At 41.2% G+C, this 22880-nt stretch overlaps 1 protein-coding gene across 1 annotated transcript in view; it reads left to right on the top strand.

Moving 5' to 3' along the window:
- The first annotated feature begins 3373 nt into the window (after window positions 1–3373).
- LOC311232229 (inactive rhomboid protein 2-like) overlaps window positions 3374–22880 on the top strand; it is a 142733-nt gene continuing 123226 nt past the window's right edge. Inside the window, exons 1-2 of the mRNA XM_084318958.1 lie at window positions 3374–3499; window positions 21838–21999. The gene's annotated coding sequence lies outside the window, so the exon portion shown is untranslated. The remainder of the gene's footprint in view (window positions 3500–21837; window positions 22000–22880) is intronic.

Here is a 22880-nt window from a genome sequence, read left to right as displayed (position 1 = left end):
CACTCAAGGACCGCTCCAGAAAGGGAAAAAGGGCTCAATGTTATTGTTAGTAATCCATACTGCAGCCGGAGAAGAGTAGCACCTCACCTCGTCGTTAGACTGGGCGAGCTATCCAAAGGAACACTGTTAGGCTATCCAAAGGAACACTGTTAATCACACGTTATACACACACAGGGAAAGTAACAGTTAGTTAGCACTACTGAATACTTTGTAGAATATTCAGGCTGCTACACCAGGAATCAAAACTCTGTTAAGCTCCAGAGAGAGAGGCTGAAAACCCACAGTTCTTGCCCGACGGATGGGAGCCGAATCCCGGATCCGAGTTTTCTGATGAATACCCCCAAAGCATGGAAGTATTGATTACGCCATAACGAATCATTAAAAATATATACCGTTAACTGGAATATGTTGTGTGTGCCTTTACACATATGTTGGATTATGTAATTGGTTTGTCATTAAAAACCAATAATAATCGCCGGCTTCGCTGACCAGAGCTCTCTCAGATTCAAAGTTTTAATTGCAGCCTGGAACATACATGTTTCGGAACCAATGTGTAACTAGACAGTTACAATATAACATTTATATTAATTAACCCAGTTAATGCCTTAAAAGAAAGAGTCTGGTGGTCAATGTGGTCAGTGGTAAATAAAGTTTTCATTCATTCATTCATTCATTCATTCATTCATTCATTCATTCATTCATTCATTCATTCAATGTCACTTCGGATTGCTACGGAAATGTTGTGTCTTACTAATAATAACTAATTCCTTGGTCAATAGAAGTCTCTGTGATACTTTCTGAATATGATTTGGGAACATCAAATGGGCAGGGTTATAATAGAAGAAAGACAGTGTAAACAATATAATTAACTCTGAATATAATAATGAGGAAAAATAAACAGGATACACAACAAGGTGCATGAGATGAGGTTATATGTAGAACATGGTACAGTTACAGTAAGTGGGGAGTGCGTCATGGTACAGTTAATAATAATAATAATAATGGATTGGATTTATATAGCGCTCTTCTCTGACTCAGAGCGCTTCACAGAGTCCATTATTCGTTCATACACAGTCATACTGTCATACAAATGTATCAGTACTAAATACCTATATGTCCCTATGCCATAAATGTCATGTATGTTGTGTATGTCATAAATGTCTATATGAATTGAAAATGGGGGACCCTGATGGAAACAAGACAAACGTCTTTCTCAGGTCTGCATCCCCTTAACAATTGTGTGTATTGAGTTGTACTGTATTGTACCCATTCTGCAATCTGTTAAATAAAGTTTTCATTCATTAATTCATACCGGTGGTGGTAAGCTACAATTGCAGCCAGAGCTGCCCTGAGGCAGACTCACGGAAGCGTGGCGAATAATCATCGCCTACGGCCCCTCCGACCACCACCAACATTCATTCACATGCATACACATTCATACTCAGAAGAATGCTATTCATCAACTACAGCTCGGCATTCAATACCATAGTCCCCTCCATACTCATAGCCAAGCTCAGGGACCTGGGCATGAACTATGACCTCTGCCAGTGGGTCTTGGACTTCCTGACGGGCAGACCCCAGGTGGTGAGAGCAGGCAACTGCACCTCATCCATCACCCTCAACATAGGGGCCAGGGCTGTGTTCTGAGTCCCCTCCTCTACTCCCTGTACACACACGACTGTGTGGCTCAGCGGAGTAGCAACACAATCATCAAATTTGCTGACGACACAGTGGTGGTGGGCCTGATCTCTGCCAACGACGAGAGGGCCTACCTGGAAGAGGTCAAGGTCCTGGCGGGATGGTGCCAGGAAAACAGCCTCTCCCTGAACGTCAGCAAAACAAAGGAGATGATTGTGGACTTCAGGAGGTCGGGGGTCAAGGACTACAGCCCCCTCAGCATCGACGGGGCACCGGTTGAGAGAGTCAACAGCTTTAAGTACCTCGGAGCCTACATATCCGAGGACTTGACATGGACCACACACATTGACAGTGTTGTGAAGAAGGCACGACAACGCCTCTACTTCCTCAGGCGCCTAAGGAAGTTCCAAGTCAGTCAGAAGATCCTTAAGAACTTCTACTCATGTACAATAGAGAGCATCCTGACTGGCAACATCACCTCCTGGTTTGGGAATAGCACTGCACAAGACCGAAGCAGACTACAAAGAGTGACACGTTCAGCCGAACGCACAATTGGAGGGGGGCTCCCCACCCTCCAGAACATTTACAACAAGCGGTGCAGGGGCAAGGCTAAGAGAATCATTAAAGACTCCAGTCACCCGAACAACTGCCTCTTTGAACTGCTGCGGTCAGGCAAGCGATACCGGAGTCTCAAGGCGAGCACAGAAAGACTCAGAAGAAGCTTCTATCCCCAGGCCATCAGGCTGCTCAACGAACAATGAACACTACACAACAACAACCATCAAACGCACATAGCACACACATCCACACGCACACACTCACTTTAAACAAACACACTGTAGCACCCACTCCACACACTTTATAGCACACACTCACTTTAAACAAACACACTGTAGCACCCACTCCCCACACTTTATATTTATTGATGAAGGATTGCACTACAACTCGTACACCTTACTGTAAATTGTACCTAAATTGTACCTCATCCCATTTCTGCTTTGCACTATATAGTATTGTACATTAGTACACTGCATAGTATTGTATATTATATGGTAACTCAGTTACGTCTATTCTGCATCGAACATTGTACATATGTCTATACTGAACACTGTGACCTCATTTTCGACTTCTAATTTACATGCTATACTATGTTATTTGATACTATCTTGTCTAGCACAGTCTCTGGAGCGTAACAGTAAGAAGCATTTTGTATGAAAGTATTCTGTACTTCTGTATGACAACTATTAAAGAAACTTGAAACTTGAAACTTGATAACATTACATCCGCCTTTTGCCGCGTGACGAGCTAAACCAATCAGAGAGGGGCTTCGCTCAACCAATCAGAGAGGGGCTTCGCTCAACCAATCAGAGAGGGGTCTGCAGAAATGGGCTCAACCAATCAGAGAGGGGTCTGCAGAAATGGAGCTATGGAAAGTAGAGACGCGTGGCAGTCACGTGTACCCATTCTGCAATCTGTTAATAAAGTTTTCAATCAATCAATCAATCAATCAATCAATCAATCAATCAATCAATCAATCAATCAATCAATCAATGTGACCCAAATCAGCCAATGCCCGCAGTGCAACACTCCAATTCAGCCATTGGGTGGGACGGTCACGTGACCCAAATCAGCCAATCAGCCTGCGGGACCCCAGCCTGCTTGTGCTGTGGTTCTGCAGCTGGATGCATCTCACTCTGTCAGTCAGGTAGACCGTAGTCCCGCCTCCTCTCCCCGAGGAAGCTGAGGGAGGAGGAAAAAGAGGGAAGTGGCGTTTGGAGAGTAGCGTTACAACATTGTAATCTTTTGGACCGAAATATCTTCGGGTTATTATGAACAATATCTTGGTTATTATTTGTTGAAGGTGAGTAACCTACGTCTCTTTCGCTGTAAACATTATTTGTATAGTGTGCGCAATGTTTACCAGCAGTCAAGAGTTTTGAAATAGACTAAGTAAATGGGCACAGACTAGTATCTAAATACTGCGGACACTCGTGTTGTTCCTGTGTCTCATGTGCTGCACAATAAGTATTCAAGCGAGTAGCTACATTTATTTTGTAGACCGACGTCAGTTCAAGCTTATTAAAAAGGATAACTACTTTAACCCATACGTTACTACAAAGGGACACATAGTCCCTGTACGCATGGCGTTCAAATCCATTGTTATATAAAGCTACCCCTAAAAACAACTTTTCAATCATATTAATATTGGACTATCATGATCCATGACAGCTCGTCTCCCTGCTCACCTCATGTGGGAGGATTTGCTATTGTCGTTTTTATTGTAATTTGATAGAGATTGTATTGCAGTAGCAGGCGAGACTGAGTCGTTATATACTCTCTTTTTTAAACTCTTTGTTTTGTATCAAACAGTACTGTATTTGTAAATCTGGTATGTCATAAATGTATAGATGTTCCCATATTATGTTATGATGAATTGAAAATGGGGGACCCTGATGTAAACAAGGCGAAAGTCTTTCTCTGGTCTGCATCAATTGTGTGTATTGAGCTGTACTGTATTGTACCCATTCTGCAATCTGTTAATAACATTTTCAATCAATCAATACATTTTTATTATTGGTCGAATACAGAGACGTGAGAAGTTCAAAGCGCTGCTTGTTATATTTATCTTCAGCCTCCTGAAATGGTCTTGGCATTCAGTAACTAAATTGGAATGTGATAATGTAGGTCAACATTGTTAGGCCTATACATTCCAAAATTGTATTAAAATCATAAGGACTATAACATACTGTAGTAGGCTATCATATGCGTTTATTGAACTTTAACACTGGTGTTTCTTTTTAAATGGTAAATGGCTGCATTTATATAGCGCTTTTATCCAAATCGCAAATACAATTTGTTCCTCACATTTTACCCATTCACTCACACATTCACACACACCGATGGCAGAGGCAACCATGCAAGGTGCCACTGCCAACCTGCACATAAGTTAAGATAAGATGGGGGGGGGGGCGGTCAGGCTGAACGTGCTCTTCATTCTGGCTAGCTCCTCGTAGAGGGGGTGAGACTGAGAGGGGTTCTCCAGGATGGCTTCTGGAGCTATTAGGGGTTAAGTGTCTTGCTCATGGACACTTCGACATGCTGAGCGGGAATCAAGACGGGAACCTCCGTTTTACCACAATACTTACCAGACGACTGCTCTACCTACTGAGCCACTGTCGCCCCCACTTTTTTAACACTATGACTTTGAACTTTAGATATAATTGAACTGAAACAAGAAATAATAATAATAATAAGTGAAAACATATATAAATAATTTAAAACTAATAATAATACAATTATAAATACTAAATATCACCAACTATGTTATAGTACACTCACTGCCACAATTTACTGCAAGCTAGAAGCTACTAAATCGCCCAGCCCTAATGGAAGTGAATATAGAGAATACAAACACCAGATGGAAGGTAAAGAACAGGATACACTATGAATACACATAAGGGGAGGGTCTGGTCAGCCGGACAAGGGAGACATGTATACTCTCTATCAATAATAGTAATGAACAAAAGGTTCCAGAGTCCGTGCAGGCTTCTCCATCTGTTTGCAGCAGTCCTTGTGGGGGTGGGAGGGGTTCTCCAGGATACTGCCCAGCTTCTTTCTCATCCTCCTCTCAGAAACCACCTCTAGTGTGTCCAGTTCGACTCAGAGACTGCGGTGCGGAGCTAGCCTTCCTCACCAGCTTGTTAAATTTGTTAATGTCTCTTGAGTTGATGTTACCCTCCCAGCATACCACAGAGAAAAAGAGGTCGCTCGCTACTACTACAGACTGGTAAAACGACTGCAGCAGCCTATTGTACACATTGAAGGACCTGAATCTCAGGAATAACGGCTTGCTCTGGCTCTTCCTGGTGTAAGTTGGCAAGCTTTGTGGCATGATTTTAATTGACATCCAGAAGGCATTCTGCCTTCATAATTAGCTTTTTAACAAGCTGACTGCCCTTGGTATCAGTACATCCAGTCTGAAATGGTTAATATCTCTCAGATAGCGACCAACAGATAGATGTCCACGGCCATCTTTCTTCTGCCTCCCCAGTAACTTAGAGTTCCACAAGGGACTGTTCTGGGTCCAATGCTATTTTGAATTTATATAAGATCTTCAAGCTGCCTGTAACGTCAACTTGTTTATGTACGCAGATGATTCTGCCATCCTAGCCTCCGTCAAGGATGTAGACATATTACAAGCAACTCTTAGTCAGGAATTCTCCAGAATAAAATCTTGCCTCACCGATAACAAACTATCTCGAATATATCATCTTTGGGTCCCAACCCAGGCTACGTAAATTGGTTTCACCTGGCAGTGATCTGGGGGGGGGGGGGGCAGGTTTATGTCGAAATCCTCCCGTGAGCTACCTCGGTTGCCACATAGACAACGTATTGAGTGGTGAAACAATGGCTCTCTCAAGACCATGAGCAAGGTGAACGGCAGAACCAAATTTCTCCCTAAGCCAATGCACTCGTAATTTGTTGTTTTGACTTGTTTGTTTTTTGTATGTTTGATTTTATAAAACAGGGGAAGTTCTTGATAAGCCTCTAGGCTTCTAACTTCTCCTTCACAATCGTTATAACTTATTATGTATTGTTTTTACTTCTGTTTAACTGTGTTAATAAACAAACAAACAAACTATGCAATCTGTTCGTGGTCTGACCAAAGTTCTGAAGGATAAACTCCAGGTCTCCCAGAACAAACTAATCAGACTCACATTAGGGCTTTCTTCTTCTAGAGCACATGTGGGCAGAGTACACTTTCAGCAGCTGGGCTGCCTCCCCCTGGAAGCTAGATTTATGCAACTCCAGCTCAACATCGTCCATATATAACATTACAAATGCCAGGGCCCCTGGGTATCTCTGGAAGTTCTTTAGGATGGATAGGGATGTACAACATGCCCACAACACGAGAGCCACTATTGAGGACTTGTACCTGCCCCGGTTTTCAACCAACATGGGTAAATGCTCCTTTAAGTACAGTGGAGCTTTGAACTGGAACAAACTTCCCTTGACCATCAAGAGCATCAGCAGACAGTCGCTATCTTTTTAAGAAAAAGGTAAAAATCTGTCTTTAGAAAATGTTGCAGTATAGCATATTTTATTTTCTGCAATGCAAATAGTTTAGTTCTTAAGATGATTTCCACATTGTACCTATGTCTGTTCTTTGTGATACTGTAGGTCATGTTTGTGCCAGACCAAGTCTTGTGCCAATGGAAACAAGTCTCTGACTTTATTGTGTTTAATCCTTTGCGTGTATTTGTTACAATCGGCTAATTTAATACATCTAAATCAAAGCCTCAGTGTTGTCCGGCCGGTCCAGTTTATAGTTCAAGTGTACTCTCAGAAACGTGTAAGTCTCCACCATCTCCATCTTCACCTCCACCAGGGCTCTGTACTCATCCTCGTTCTCATATCCGTGATGTAACTGACGATGAAGGAGTCTGAGAATGTAGGTAGGTGGCAGGATTTTGAGTTGAAGCAGAAGTCTGATGTGTAAAGGGTGAAGGAAGGGTGACACTATCAACACTATCAAGCCATCAGTTGCCATTTAACCCTTTCACTACCACACTACAGAAGGTTAACCTTTCACTACCACACTACAGACGGTTAACTGTCTAGTGAAAGGGTTAACCTTCTGTAGTGTGAACGGGTTAACCTTCTGTAGTGTGGTAGTGAAAGGGTTAACCTTCTGTAGTGTGGTAGTGAATGGGTTAACCCTTTGTTGTGTGGTAGTGAAAGGGTTAACCTTCTGTAGTGGTAGTGAAAGGGTTAATAGTGTGGTAGTGAAAGGGTTAACATTCTGTAGTGGTAGTGAAAGGTTAACCTTCTGTAGAGGTAGTGAAAGGGTTAACCAGAGCTAGCCTGTGTGAATGTTGAATGAGATGATATTAGAACCGAGTACTGTACCAACAGCCAGGCCCGGCCCAAGCCTTTATGGGGCCCTGAGCAGAATTTGATTTGGAGGGGGGGCCCTCTGGTGGCTCTGGGGACCCTAAGCAGAGGGGCTTAGTTCGCTTATGCGTTGGGCCGGCCCTGCATACCATGTATGAACATGCTACTGTCAGGCCCATCAGTACCACTACACAGTACACACACAGTCATTGTTTATGCAATTAAAATGTTAGGAGACACAGGCTTAGTTATAGCTTAAGGTCTAGTCATTATGTGGTTAGTAATTGCTTTATCAAAGTAAGTGTGCCAACTATTCTGGTAGAGACAGGAATGTTTTCCATGTTCATTTTATGTGTTGGGTAACTCAATCACAGTAGCCCTACCTTGACAAAGGGTTAACCCTTTCACAACCACACTATAGATAGAATGTTAACCCTTTCACTACCACACTACAGACGGCTAACCTTTCACAACCACACTACAGAAGGTTAACACTTTCACTACCACACTACAGACGGTTAACCGTCTGTAGTGTGGTAGTGAAAGGGTTAACCGTCTGTAGTGTGGTAGTGAAAGGGTTAACCTTTTTGTTTTTTTGTATTTTATTTTTTTATTATTTTTTAAACAAACACAAACAAACATGACAACACAAGATTAGATATACACGCATTAATTTACAGTGCACATCCAATGAAATCACCATTTAGATAAATGTCTTATACAAGATATACCCCTAATACCTGCTATCTAATACCCTACACACATATGCTCTTGCTCGCACCCCCCCCCCCCCCCCCCCCCGGACCCCCCATTGGATAATCCATCCATTATCATTCGCTCCTAACCAGACACCACCATTATATGCTAGCTTTTATTCTCTCCACCACTTCTAACCACATTGTCAGTTTGGATTCATTGAGACCCAAAATTCTTGCTGTAGATATTTCTAGATAAATCACATCGAGATATGTAAGAATCCAGACCTTCCGGCACATTTTTTCCGGTTGAAACCATCGTGATGCTATCAGCCTTTTAGCCACTGTGATACCAGATAAAACCAATCTCTTTAGCTGTATAGATACTGCATACTCAAAAACATCATTCAGCAGTAATACAGAGGGGTGTACAGGTATATTCAGAGTTAAGAGATTTGATAATTGCTGGGTCACTTCTTTCCAGAATATCTTAACTGGTGGGCAGTCCCAGTACATGTGCATAAATGTCCCCATGTCCCCATTTGTACATAAGGAGCATTTGGAGTCTTGTTTAAGACCCATTCTGTTCAGTCTTATAGGAGTCAAGAAGTATGTCCTATGAATATAGTTAAGATTGATTTGTTGATGGTCCGGGTTCCTTGATGCAAGTCGAACATTTGCCCAGGCTTCTTGCCAATCAAATTTTTTTTCCAGGTCTGGTATATCCCTCCTCCAGACTAGGTGGAGGGTTTCATACGAGGACGTTAGTAATTGATGATACAAATCTGATACAAAACCTCTCGATGTCTCTCTTTCATAGAAGAATTTGTGGTATCTGTGGTGTACAATTGGTATCCTTAATGGAACACCGTGAGCCTTCAAACATAACAATAACTGTGCGTAAAAATAATATGTGGAACCGGTGAGATTACATTTTTTGTGTATTTCATCATAACTACAAAAACCCTGTTTGTTGAAAACATCTCCTAATGTGTGTATGCCTTGCTTTTCCCATCTAGGGAATCTTATAGGTCGTTTCCCAATCAGGAGTGCATCGTTTGATTGATTGATTGATTGAAAAGTTTATTAACAGATTGCAGAATGGGTACAGTTAAGTACAGTACAGCTCAATACATACAATTGTTAAGAGGATGCAGACCTGAGAAAGACTTTCGTCTTGTTTCCATCAGGGTCCCCCATTTTCAATTCATCATATGACACACATGACATACAGATAGACAGTACTGCTACATCTATACATTTATGACATACCAGATTTTCAAATACAGTACTGTTTGTGATACTAAAAAAATTCAGAAGAAGAGTATATACATATGACATAGAAACTGTGCATTGGGGGAGGTTGGGTAGGTGGGGTGGGGCTGTACATTGGAGGTGGGGGGGGGGGGTTGGGTAGGGGGGGGGGGCACTGTACATTGGAATACTGACATACATTTGACATGGAAACTGTACATTGGAGGAGGTTGGGTAGGTGGGGTGGGGTTGGGTGGGGCTGTACATTGGAATACTGACAAAGCCATGCTTGGTCTTTATTGTACAACTGGGTTAGGACATTTGTAGGGGCCAGTTTTGAATTGCAGTCTCCCGTAGGTGTTCTTTGAGAGTGTTTTTGAAGGTGGGTAGTGATTTACATTCCTTTACAGCTTTGGGTAGGGCGTTCCACATTGTTGTGGCATAATTGCGAAACGTGTTTAGTCCCTTGTTTGAGCCGAATCTGGGTTTTACATGATTTGTGGAGCTCCCTCTGGTGTTGTGATCGTGGTATTCACTGACCTTTGGGAAGTATTTTGACATGTACATGGGTACCTTGGTCGTGTAGTGTATCTTGTAGACCAGGCCCATTGCAAGTTGCTGTACTCTGTTGTCTACTCTAAGCCATCCTAGGTTGGCAAAGTGTGCAGGGGTGAGGTGGGCTAGGAGTCAGGTCAAGCAGTAGTCTGACTAGTTTGTTTTGAGATGTTTGTAATTTGGTTTTTAGTGCCTTTGAGGTGCTTTGGTACCATGAGGAGCAAGCATAGTCGTAGTACCCTTGAATGAGTGCTCCTGCCAGAGTCTTCAGGGTATTCTTGTTTACCAGGGAGGAGATCCGGTACAAGAATCGAGTTCGTTGATTGACTTTTTTTTATTACATTGGATGCCATTTTGTCACAGGAAAGATTAGCCTCTAGGATGGAACCCAGGTAGGTAATTTCATCTTTCCTTGTGACAATATTGTCACCCACTGTAACTGAGAAGCCGTCTGTTTTGCTGAGTTTGTTATTTGAACCGAAGAGAATGGACTCTGTTTTGCCCATGTGTAATGATAGTTTGTTGTCGGCGAGCCATATGCAGATTTTGCCTAGTTCCGAGCTGAGGGTTTTTTCAACCTGTAACTTGTTCTTGTCAGAGACCAGCAGGGCTGAGTCGTCCGCAAACAGGAACAAGTTGCAGTCACAAGCTGACGACATGGCATTTGCATAAATTAGGAACAGTAGTGGTCCTAGTATGCTTCCTTGTGGAACACCACAGTTCACTGTGAGGGGGGGGGATAGGGTACCGTTTACCTCCACCATCTGTTCTCTCCCCTCCAGGTAGGATTGTATCCAGCTCACTGATAAACTATCAAAACCAATTGCTTTTAGCTTGTCAATCAGAATGGTGTGAATATTATTCAATAAGGGAGTATGATTATGCCATTTATGTGGGTTAGAATCTTTTTTTTGTGTTTCACGCCATATCCGGATCGCATGACTAAACACGTTTCGCAATTATGCCACATCAATGTGGAACGCCCTACCCAAAGCTGTAAAGGAATGTGGATCACTACCCACTTTCAAAACCTCTCTCAAGAGACACCTACGGGAGACTGCAATTCAACACTGGCCCCTGTAAATATCCTAACCCAACCCCCTCCAATGTACAGTCATTTACCTAGTATGGTTTTGTCAATAGTCCAATGTACAATTTTGTTTGTTTGTACAGAGTCTCCCCCCCCTCAATGTACAGTTTTGCTTGCTTATACAGTGTGCCCCCCCCCCCCCCAACCACCTCCAATGTAAATTACCCAGTATGGTTGTCAATATCCCAGTGTACCCAACCCCCCCCACCCAACCTCCTCCAATGTACAGTTTCTACGTCAAATGTATATACTCCCTTTTCTTGACTCCTTCTGTATCACAAACAGTACTGTATTTGCAAATCTGGTATGTCATAAATGTATAGATGTAGCAGTACTGACTATCTGTATGTCATGTATGTCATATATGTCCTGATGAATTGAAAATGGGGGACCCTGGTGTAAACAAGACGAAAGTCTTTCTCTGGTCTGCATCCCCTTAACAATTGTGTGTATTGAGCTGTACTGTATTGTACCCATTCTGCAATCTGTTAATAAAGTTTTCAATCAATCAATCAATCAAACATGAGTAATTATGGGGCCAAATTTCAGTTTGCATTGCTTAATTGATAATTTGGTGTATACTATATCCTGCAGTCATGTGGTGCTAGTGCTACTATATTTACTTCTAAATTTCTCCAGGATACAGATGCTTGGGGATCAAACCAGGTTGTCAGTGGTCTTAAAGTGTACGCCTTAAAATAGTGGAAAAAATCTGGAAATGCCATACCTCCGTCGGCTTTGTTTCTCTGTGCAGTGGATCTTTTTATACGTGGTGGTTTGTTATTCCAAATAAATTTGTATGGGGAACAGTGTAATTTTTTCCAGTAACCATCTGGAGGGGGTAACGGTAGCATTGAGCTGATGAAGTTAATTCTAGGTAAGACATCCATCTTAACTATTGAAACCCGTGCCTGTACTGAGTTTTTAAGTTTTGACCACCTGTCAAAGTTGTATTTTATTTTATTTTGGATTTCTATGTAATTGTGCTTCACCGTTTGGCTTATGGTAGGGAATATTTCAACTCCCAAACATCTAAAGTGTTTAACCATTGGTATTTATTTTGGAAGGCGTATATTTTTTGCAGGGGCGTTAAGTGGAAGGAAAGCCGACTTTGGCCAATTTATCTTAAATCCCGATAGGTCGCCAAAGTCATCAATCAACTTGAGAAGATGAGGCATTGCGGTGTTAGGGTTTTGCATGAACAGTATTACGTCGTCCGCATATAAACTAATTTTGTGTTGTGTGCCCTTGATTACGATTGGTTCTATGAATTGGGATTGTCTTATATATTGTGCTAAAGGTTCTAATGATAAATCTAATAGTCCGGGACTAAGAGGGCAACCCTGTCTAGAAGAGCGTGATACCGGAAAGATTTCGGAGGTGATTATACCTGTTGTAATCATGGCCGATGGGTCTTTGTATAATACTTTAATCATATCAATAAATCCTTTTCCTAACCCCATCCTTTCTAATACTGCCCATAAATACGACCATTCCAACCTATCAAAAGCTTTCATTGCAGATTCCAGGGACAGCATCGCCTTAGGTGTGGTGTCTTCCTTGCTGGCATCTAGTATGTGTAGTAATCGTCTTATGTTATCAGTGATCAAGCGGTTTCTTATGAAACCAGTTTGATCCGGATTAACTAAAGACGTCATATGCTTTTGAAGTCTGATGGCTAATACCTTAGAGTACAGTTTGATATCGGTTCCGAGGAGGCTTAAGGGTCTATAACTACCGCACTCGGTGGGGACTTTGTCTTTTTTAAGGAGGACTGTTATAAGTGCAATATTGTCGTACTTATGGAAGTTCCCCTCCTTGACTGAGTATAAAATCATATTAAGTAATAGGGGTCCAATTATGTCCCAGCATGAGAGGTACATTTCTGGTGGGATACCGTCTCTTCCAGGAGCCCTACCACTTTGCATTTCGGATATGGCCTTCCTGAGTTCCTCTAGTGTGATAGGTGTTTCTAACTGTTTAGCGTCATCCTCCGAAAGTTTGGGGAGGTTAATTTGATTAAGATATGTGTCCATTTTGTTTTGATCGAAGGTAGTTTCTGATTTATACAAGTTGGAGTAGAACTCTTTGAATGTCGCCAGGGAGCGAAATTAACTTTTTGACTCACCGGCCAGTGGCGGGTAGATGGGAAGAATCTACCCGCCAAGCAGATTTCTTACCTGCCAACTTTTTTTTGATAAAAAAAAAAAATTATTATTATTTTATATAATTTTTTTTTAATAAAATATATATATTATATAATCATACTTGTAGTTGTATTATCTGCGAGACATCGCCACCTCGCTGTCTGCAAACAGCTCCACTGTCTGTGTGTATACTCGATAGGGATGGGTACCGAATTCGGTACTTTTGAGGTACCGAACCGAAACACGTCGGTACTACAGAGTATCGAATCAAGTGAGAAACCGAAAAAAAAAAAAAAAAAAAAAAAAAGTGTATTAATTTTTCTTTTTTTACTTTTTTTTTTTAAACTTTTTTCTTTTCATGTCAACGTTCACACGCACAATATATGCTTACCTATTTGACTTGATTCAACAACAAAGCAGTCGGAGCAATGACAAGCCGAAAACTGTTGAAATTGTAGTTATTTGAAGTTTGGATCTTTTTTTTACGACTGAGGTAGGTAAATTAAATTTCTTGAGACTAAAGTACCGAAAAAAGGTACCGTTGGGTACCGGTATCGATTCACAGGTACCGGTACCGGTATCGGTTCAAATGTGAAAGGTACCCATCCCTAATACTCGAGTGGCCTCCAGCTCCAGCAAGGATTCTCCGGTGCTACAACTGGACCCTAAACTCTTACATTCAGCATGAAAGGATTCTCCTGCGCTGCACCTAGACCCTAGTCAGCAGCCCGCATGCTGATGCGATGTAACTGGACACTTGCTGCAGTTGTTGATGTCGGGAGCTATGAGTAGCTAGCCAGCTGGATAACGTTACACAATGCCTCATGTATTAAACTAAAAGTGAATAGTTGACTGGGTCATTTTGTAACAGTAGCTAACATCAGCTCACGGAGGTCTCTCTGACTAGACTAACGTCAGTCACGGTGACTGTGTGTTTACATGCAGCATACAGAAACAGGTGGGGAGTATAGGAGCAGCAGCAGCAGCAGCAGTGGGCTCGCTGTGCTCGGACAGCGAGTGAGAACTCCGCTCAGAATTGGATCATGATTTTCGGTTTTCACATGACCATTTGATTGGCCGCCACACGGCGGGCAGACGTCATAGTGGGAGGCGCCAAACTTATAAACTGAGCGCAAATGGCGGGTGGCGCTCTCTAGTTTCGCCCCCTGAATGTCGCGTTTATTTTTTTAGTGTCTGTTACAGGTCCTTGTTGTGCTTTAATGGTAGTTATATCTGCACATTTTGCGTTAACTCTTAATCGCATAGCTAGTAGGTGACTTGGATTGGAACCTTGAGAGTAATACTGTTGTCTTGTGCTACGTATTTGTACTTCAGATTGTTGTTTATAAATGGCGTTAATCTCTGTTTTTAGTACATTAACTTGCGATTCCAGTTGAACCGAGTCATTGTATTGTAAAGAAGTAAATAACGTAGAGTAAAGCGTTTCCAGTTCCGCCAGTTTTGAGCATCGATTCTTGCGTATTTTGTAGTGATGCACCGATGTGAAAATTGTGGCCGATACCGATAACCGATATTAATATTGCTGTTCTGGCCGATACCGATATTTACCGATGTCGATATCTCTGTATAGAAAACACTTTTTTATGATAATCAAATAAAGAGCTATTTTCCAAAACGCATAATTTTTTTTTACTTTTGTAACTTATTTTCAGAAATGACTGATATTTTGAAACTATTTAAGGCCAAAACATGTAAAAAGAAGAAAAAAAAGATAAAAAAAAAAACCTTTTTTTTTTCTTTTTTTTTTTATATCGGCCCTATCTTGATATCGGACCGATACCGATGTGTAAAAAAACGGCCATATCGGCCGATATTATATCGGCGGCCGATATATCGTGCATCACTAGTATTTTGGAGGAAAAGCTATCAGTGAAATCCTTGATCATTCCCTTTACCGACATCCATATTATTCTAGGGTCCGGCACCGATTTCACATTCTCTAGTAGGAATACTGAAAGAGCTTCTTTGAGTTGTGTAATGAATTCCTTGTTATTCAGCAGTATCGTGTTAAATCGCCATCTTGGGGCTCGGGATGACAGTATACCAAATCCTTTTAGGAGTAAATAACAGTGATCTGATAATGCATTGGGTACCATCTCCACGTCATAGTTATCAAATAGTCTCGGGGTTGCGAATACATAATCTATTCTGGAAAGTGTTTTATGTCTTGCTGATCGACAAGAGTACTTCCGGGTCGTGGGGTTGAGTGATCGCCATAGATCATTTACACCTGTATTCTTCGACCAATCCTTTAACGCGTTAGATGATTTCTTTTGTTCGTTGGAAAAGGTGGGATAAGATTTATCCAACCCAGGATCCCAGATGGCATTAAAATCCGCACCAATTAGGGTTAACCTTTTGTAGTGTCAGAATCAGAAAGGTCTTTATTGCCAAGTATACTTGGCAATAACATACAAGGAATTTGCTTTGGACGTTACTGGTGCGACATTAGTGGACAGATGAGATAATGCAATAAAGTGGTTGAGTAAGTAAAATGAAGTATGAGCTAAGTTAAGCACAATAGAATAATTTTATGAAATAAAATATAGGCCAGGGCTGTACGACTTTGTAAGAGGTTGAATAAAAGTATGTGGGATATAAACTAAATTAAATATAGCTCAATAGAATAGATAGATATAGTACAATTATAAGTAAAATAGGAGTAGGCCATGGCTGTGCAACTGGGCAGATGTGGTCAATTATACAATTATATAATACACTAGTTAGAATGAAGTAACAATACAGTGGGCAAGTATATAGTCCAGTAGGGTGTGTTAATGTAACACAGTGGGGGGTGTCAGTGAGGGTCCCGAGCCTTGTTGATGAGGCTCACTGCAGAGGGGAAGAAACTGTTCTTGTGGCGTGAGGTTTTGGCCCTGATGGACCGCAGCCTCCTGCCAGAGGGGAGTGGCTCAAACAGCTTGTGACCGGGATGGTAGGGGTCGGCCACAATCTTACCTGCACGCTTCAGAGTTCTGGAGGCGTGGTAGTGAAAGGGTTTTAAACATCCGCTGTATCCCTGAAACACCCGGAATCTTCAACAGCACCTTTTGATTAGGCCCCCGGGGGACATCAGTGAAAATCATGTGCGCTGTTTAGGAGTATGATGGGGGTGGGACTGGGGAATCCGTTTTTGAGAAATGTAAATGCAGACCCTATAGCTGTACGTGTCACGTTCATATAGATCTCAATGCTAGGATGTCAAAGTAACAACACATTTTAAAGTATCATCATGATCTCACAAGGTGGAGGAGTAGGCCTACCGAACGTCTCTTAGTTTTGTGAGAATTGAGGTCAGATGACTCAAAAGTAACTTTACAGGCCTCCTGGCTATTATAGGACAATCATATAGGTCAGGTTTTGTGGAAATCGGACAAAGAGTTCACAAGTAAAACATCACTAACCGGTTGTCATGTTGTTGTCGAAAAATGTTATGTGATCTGGTGGTCATATGGTGGTTTGGCCTATGAATTATGTAAATTACACATTTACAGATGTTGGTCCCCAAATGCCATACAGCCAGTTTTGTGAGAGTCAACTGAACAGCCTATAGGGAGGTATAGTCTGACGTCACTTTGGACTTTGTTGACGAAACTGATGAGTTATATTCAAAGGAAGAAGAAAGTTGATTCAATAAAAAAAAATGAATTTAATCAGATTAATCACTTTATTCAAATTGAGGATTTAGTTTGAGGATATAATAGTAGTTTTATTTTATTTTTTATTAAGTCATAAAATATGACAACAGACATTCAAAGCTTCGTTCGAATACTTCAATAGAAGCTTCGAATGTTAAAAAATTACATTCGGTACAGCCCTAGCATTCTGAGAACAAGGACGCTTATGAGGGTCAAAAGGGTGGTGTCACGCCTCAGCTGGTTAAACAAGCATTTAGAAGCAGGTGGTAATTCTTGGAGGAAGTTTGCCCTCCTTGTTTCCACCCCCCCCCCCCCCCTCCCAGAAACACACGATTCACTCGTTTATTCCAGGCAGAATTATTAGAACCTTTGGAATGGACATATGATTGGTTTTACGAGGAGAGCTAGTCTGCTCATCTCAAAACATGCAGAGACTATTTCTCTCTAGTAATCTTTTTCACATTGTGTTTTCTGGAAGGGAATCAAGTCACGCTATCCTCCCTGGGGCTTTTCCTATGATGGTTTCATCAGTCCTCCCTCAGCTGCTCTGCTGCAACATGCCCAGAAAGGCTCGCAGCACAGCCTGTAGTTGCTCCCATCGTGTAGCTTAGCAACCCACCGTAATCCCAGGAATCTCTTAACTGCTGGTCGGTTTACTGGAATTACTGGAGTACACTTTTCTGTACTGTCATGCCAACCCACGTTCCATAGTATCTGACGCATCCTCCCAACAATCCTCATCCATTTTGTTTTGGCATATACTGTAAAAGCTTTGAAAGCCATAGCCACACAAACATTACCAAACATTCTTTGTGGTCACTCACTTTGGTTGTTTCCTGGAACCTCGTAATTATACAGAGAGCCATTTCAGGTTACATTTATGTAGTTTCATAAAAAAGCTCTGTCCTCTGTGAGTACTGTACTAGGAAATGGCTGTAATAGGCTGTAACGGAAATGTCAGTGTCTTTATTATATATAGGCTATATTATATTTATTTCTATTCTGTCTGTCTGCACATTAGTGCACAATTATGTATCGCAGAGAGAGTGTGGGCCAGTTGACCAGGATACCAGAGACTGGCTGGTCAATGCTTCAGCCCCCACACACACACACACACACACGCACACGCACACACATAGTTATATTCTCCCTCTGTGTCTGTGCATGTGCCACTAAATGCTTACACATGGCAGCACAGATGCACACACACACATGGGAATGTTGTGGCTTGACTTCCATTACAAACTGAAAAACATTGCAGGTCTTGTATCTGGGCAAATTGTATCATTTGGTGTGTGTGTGTGTACACGTGTGCTTGCAGCCTTCAAGCCTTGCACACCAACATTGATGGCATTCCTTATCAGAGGTCTTGACAGGGAATGGGAGCTGGCCTGCATGGCTGAGGTATTTGTAGTGTTAGCTTCCCGCCATGCGGGTTTGCACATGCAGGCTCTTGCTGTCTGTAGAACTGTCATGTGGTTCCCTGATGCAGAGTTTCAAACTAAGGGCTTCTATGCTAAATGTATCACAAGCCTTCATGTTAAAGACAGAAGTGCTCCAGGCACCAGAATTCAAAGTTTCTTCTACTAAAGAAACTTTTCATACAGATCACATGTGGCCTAAGAGAGTTTCTAAGATAAACTAGCTTTTGGCTGTTGTGTCATCACCATCAGATCTTTTGGTTGAGGTTAAGAGTAAAGGGGGCGGTTTAGTTGCTAAGCTGACTACTACAGATGCACATTCAGGGCTTGACATTAAGGCTTGTCCTATTGTCCGGGACAAGTAAAAGAAATGGTCGGACAAGCATAATACAATTTAACTTGTCCGACTGGACAAGTAAAAAAAAAAAGAAAAAAAAATATATATATATATTCCCCAAACGAATAGTAACGTTATTCCATCTGATCAGAAAGTGCCTGTCTCACAGTGTCACACTGGAAACTCTCAATCTCTGTACGCCAATATTACTTGTCCCGGACAAACGGCGAGCGTCTTCTGAGTGCTTGCTTAGTTGACACTGACAGTGGCACGAGACCCGCGAAAATATCAGAATGTTTAATAGAATGTTTAATAAAAGTTGGTTGTTTTGTTGTTACCTGTTGATCTAATGTGCCTATTGTTAAAAGAAATTATTTCAAATAAAAATACAATTATTTATTTGAATGGTGTTATTTATGGCAATAACAACTATACCGTAATAACAACTATACAACTATAGGCGTAGACCAGGGTTTAACCCCTGGTCGTCAAGAGAGAGGGGAGATGAGAAAGATGAGCTGGTGCTGATGGGGAGTGAAGATGAGCTGGAGGACAGATGATAAAAAAAAAATTTAAAAAAAAAATCCAAAAAAATAATCTTATTATTATTATTATTTTTGCAGTCAGGCCACTGAACTTAGAAGCAGGCCAGGACAGTGTTTCTAGTTGCAGCAGCGCAATAGTTAGAGATAACCTAGGTGGAGAACAACCAGGAGATCACTGCAACTCACACAAGTTTGAGAACTATCTCTCTCTCTCTCTCTCTCTCTCTCTCTCTCTCTCTCTTGCTCTCACACACACACAAAAGGAGCCGCATGTGATTGGTGGAGGCGGGACCCTTACAAAAAACTGTTGTTGCTAATCATTGACACATGCTAGCCTGTAATAATCCCCCCCCAGAAAAATCTACTTTGCATTTGATATATTGCAAATATATGCCATCACACACACTGGCATTTAAAGGGTTAGAATTATCAAATTAATATCTGGTGTTATGATCAGGGCTGAAGTTGAATAAAAGATTGTATTATTTTCAATCTGACATTACAAAAAAACTGAAAATCCATCAAAATCAGTGTTGTTGCTAATCATACATATGCTAGCCTGTTTTTTAACAATAATGTGTGATGCCATCACAAACACTGGCATTTAAAGGGTACAAATAAAAAAATTCCTGCACCAGAATGCAGGAAATGAAGTCTTTGTAACAAGAAATGTCCTGGTGGGGGACCCCCAGACCCCCTGCTTAAAAAGTGGCCTGACTGGGGCTATATTTTGCACTACCCGTACTTTTCGCACTATAAGCCGCACCTGACTATAAGCCGCAGCAGCTAAATTGAATGATGTGTACATATATAAGCCGCACTGGACTATAAGCCGCAGGTGTTTTAATGTTTAATTACCATATGTAATTACCATTGGGACACAATACTGTCGGACAAATAACAAGAATTAACTCATTTACAAGTTGTATTAAGTTTAGCAAATAAGGGAACAGATAAATAACATTTCAATGCAGTCAAAAAAGCAATATTTTGATTTGAACATTTTCGGGTTTGGTCACGTCGAGTCACATATAAGCCGCACCGTTATATAAGCCGCAGGGTCGAAAAATGGGGGAAAAAGCCGCGGCTTATAGTCCGAAAAGTACGGTATATTTCCTGGCCTGAATGATTTCCCCAGTCCGGCCCTGGTTAAAAGCCTCCAATGCGTATTAGTGTGTGTGCGTTTGAACGTGTGCATGTTTCAACCATACATTTCCATTTATTAATTTTTTTTTTAATTTTTTTTTTTTACCTCCTATAATAGTGGGGGTCGCGGCTCTCTGACCCCCGTTATTTTTGGGTTGCGGCCTGAAAAGTTTGGGAACCCCTGGCATAGGGTAGGACATACATGACATACAGGTATATAGTACTGTTACCCATAGATCCTAACAGAGATTATATTATCCCTTTTAATATTATATTATAATTATATAGTTTATAATTATATAGTCCCTTGTTTGTGCCGAATCTGGGTTGCACATGATTTGTGGTCGAACTCCCTCTGGTGTTGTGGGCGTGGTATTCACTGACCTTTGGGAAGTATTTCGACATGTGTACCTGTGTGCTGTAGTGTATCTTGTAGACCAGGCCCATTGCAAGTTGCTGTACTCAGTCGTCTACTCTAAGCCATCCTAGGTAGTCAAAGTGGGCAGGGGTGAGGTGGGTTCTAGGAGTAAGGTCAAGTACGGTAGTAGTCTGACCAGTAGGGCTGACCTTCGATTTTCTTTTTGGAATTCGAAGCTTCGGGGCCGAGATTTGATTTTAATTCGAAGCTTCGAAATAAAGACTTAAAGACTTGTACAGCACTTTGTTCAACTTTGTCAGTGCTGTAAAGTTGAAACCTTTTTAAATCTTAGACAAACTAAACACTTTGCTTCCATGAAATATTGTAAGCCGTCATTTGAGGCTTTATAAAAGCACCACAATGAACACAAATCTGTCAGTGCCGAGTCCGACCTCATCTTAAATAACAAACAGCATTGCTTGTTGTAATTAACAAAGAGAGGCAGAGTTGATTTAGCAAAAAAAAAAAAATTCATATATATATATATATATATATATATATTTTTACATAATCGAATTTTATTTTCATATTTGAAGCCCATGCCCATCGAACAAATCTTCGAAGTATTTAAGACAGCCCTACTGACCAGTTCGTTTTGTGATGTTTGTAATCTTGTTTTTAGCGCCTTTGAGGTGCTTTGGTACCATGAGGTGCAAGCATAGTTGTAGTATTTGAATGAGTGCTCCTGTCATCAATGCTAATCAAACAAGACACGTCATCGCGTCTCAAGTGATAATAAATAATAAATGGATTCATATTGCGCCTTTTATGAAACCCAAGGGGGCTTATGTGACGCGATGTGTGAAATTTGGAAGGATGTCCTTTTGATGCCACTCTCTTAATCCATGGGTTAGGGCAGGGGTCGTGACCTTTACTATCAAAAGAGCCATTTTGCCACCAAGATTAATCACCCGCATGCGGCTCCAGAGCCGCGGGTTGCCGACCCCTGGGTTAGGGGCTACACATCTGTATGTAATGCTGCATCTCTGCTGTCACAAAATCCTGTTTAAATGCTAATGGTTTTGTGTCTTTTTCAGGTCCGCTCAACAGTGTTTCTGTAGAAGTTGGTGGAAGATATCAAGAGGAGGTGATGAGGCAACTATCTGAAAGACGGTTCCTCTTTTCCCCAGAATAGCCCCCAGCGACAGCTCAACAACGGTGTTGGGAGACAACTGCCATTTCTGCTGCACACACGCACAGTAAGATGACTTGACATTTTCTCTATACGTCTCTATAAGAGTACAGTAATTGTACTTGAGGGCATGTCACATGATGCGTACAATTGCTAAATTTGGTGACAATGAAACTGAAAATCTGTGAGGCCCAGTTCACTTTAGGGAACTGGTAATAGTTAGCACTCAAGCTGCAGTTGTCGTTTTTTTTAACATGTATAATATTCTATGGTTTTACATTTGTAACCCCCCCCCCCCATTCCTGCAGTATCCCAACAGTTACAGTCCTGAGCATTTAAATATAATATATATTTAACCCTCCCCCCACAATTTCCTACCCACCTTCCCCGGGATCTCATTCACACACACACACACATAGGGAGGGGGGGGGGGGGGAGATGGAAGGAAAGAATAAATAGATAAGGATAGAAAAAAGTTAAACAAATAAAAAGTAATAAAAAAAATAAGAGAAAAATAAACTTATTATAATACTAATAAAATAAATAAAAGGGGTTCAGGTAAAGTAGGATACACAAGTAAATAAGTTAGTTAAGAGTGTACAACTCTATTGTTTGTAGGGCTGACCTTCGGGGCCGAGCTTCGATTTTAATTCGAAGCTTCGAAAAAAAATAAAAAAAAAATAATTTCTTTTAATATTATTTTTTTAATTATTATTTATTTTTTCTTATGTTGTGGGACTTGTACAGCACTTTCGTAAACTTTGTTGTTTTTAAATGTGCTCTATAAATAAAGTGGGTTGGATTAATTAATTAAGTAGCCCCTTTCGTGACTGTGACGCATCCAACAAGGTTTCACTCAGCTGTGTGATTTAATTCAAGGTGGATCGCTGTTGTCGTTTGAACAACTTCAGATTTCATGGGAACTACCAATCCCCCAAATCAAGAATG

This window comes from Notolepis coatsorum (genome assembly GCF_963971535.1).
Source record: "Notolepis coatsorum genome assembly, chromosome: 7".
Taxonomy (NCBI): Eukaryota; Metazoa; Chordata; class Actinopteri; order Aulopiformes; family Paralepididae; genus Notolepis; species Notolepis coatsorum.
Note: the sequence above shows the minus strand (reverse complement) of the source record. Positions and strands in the feature narration are given on the sequence as shown.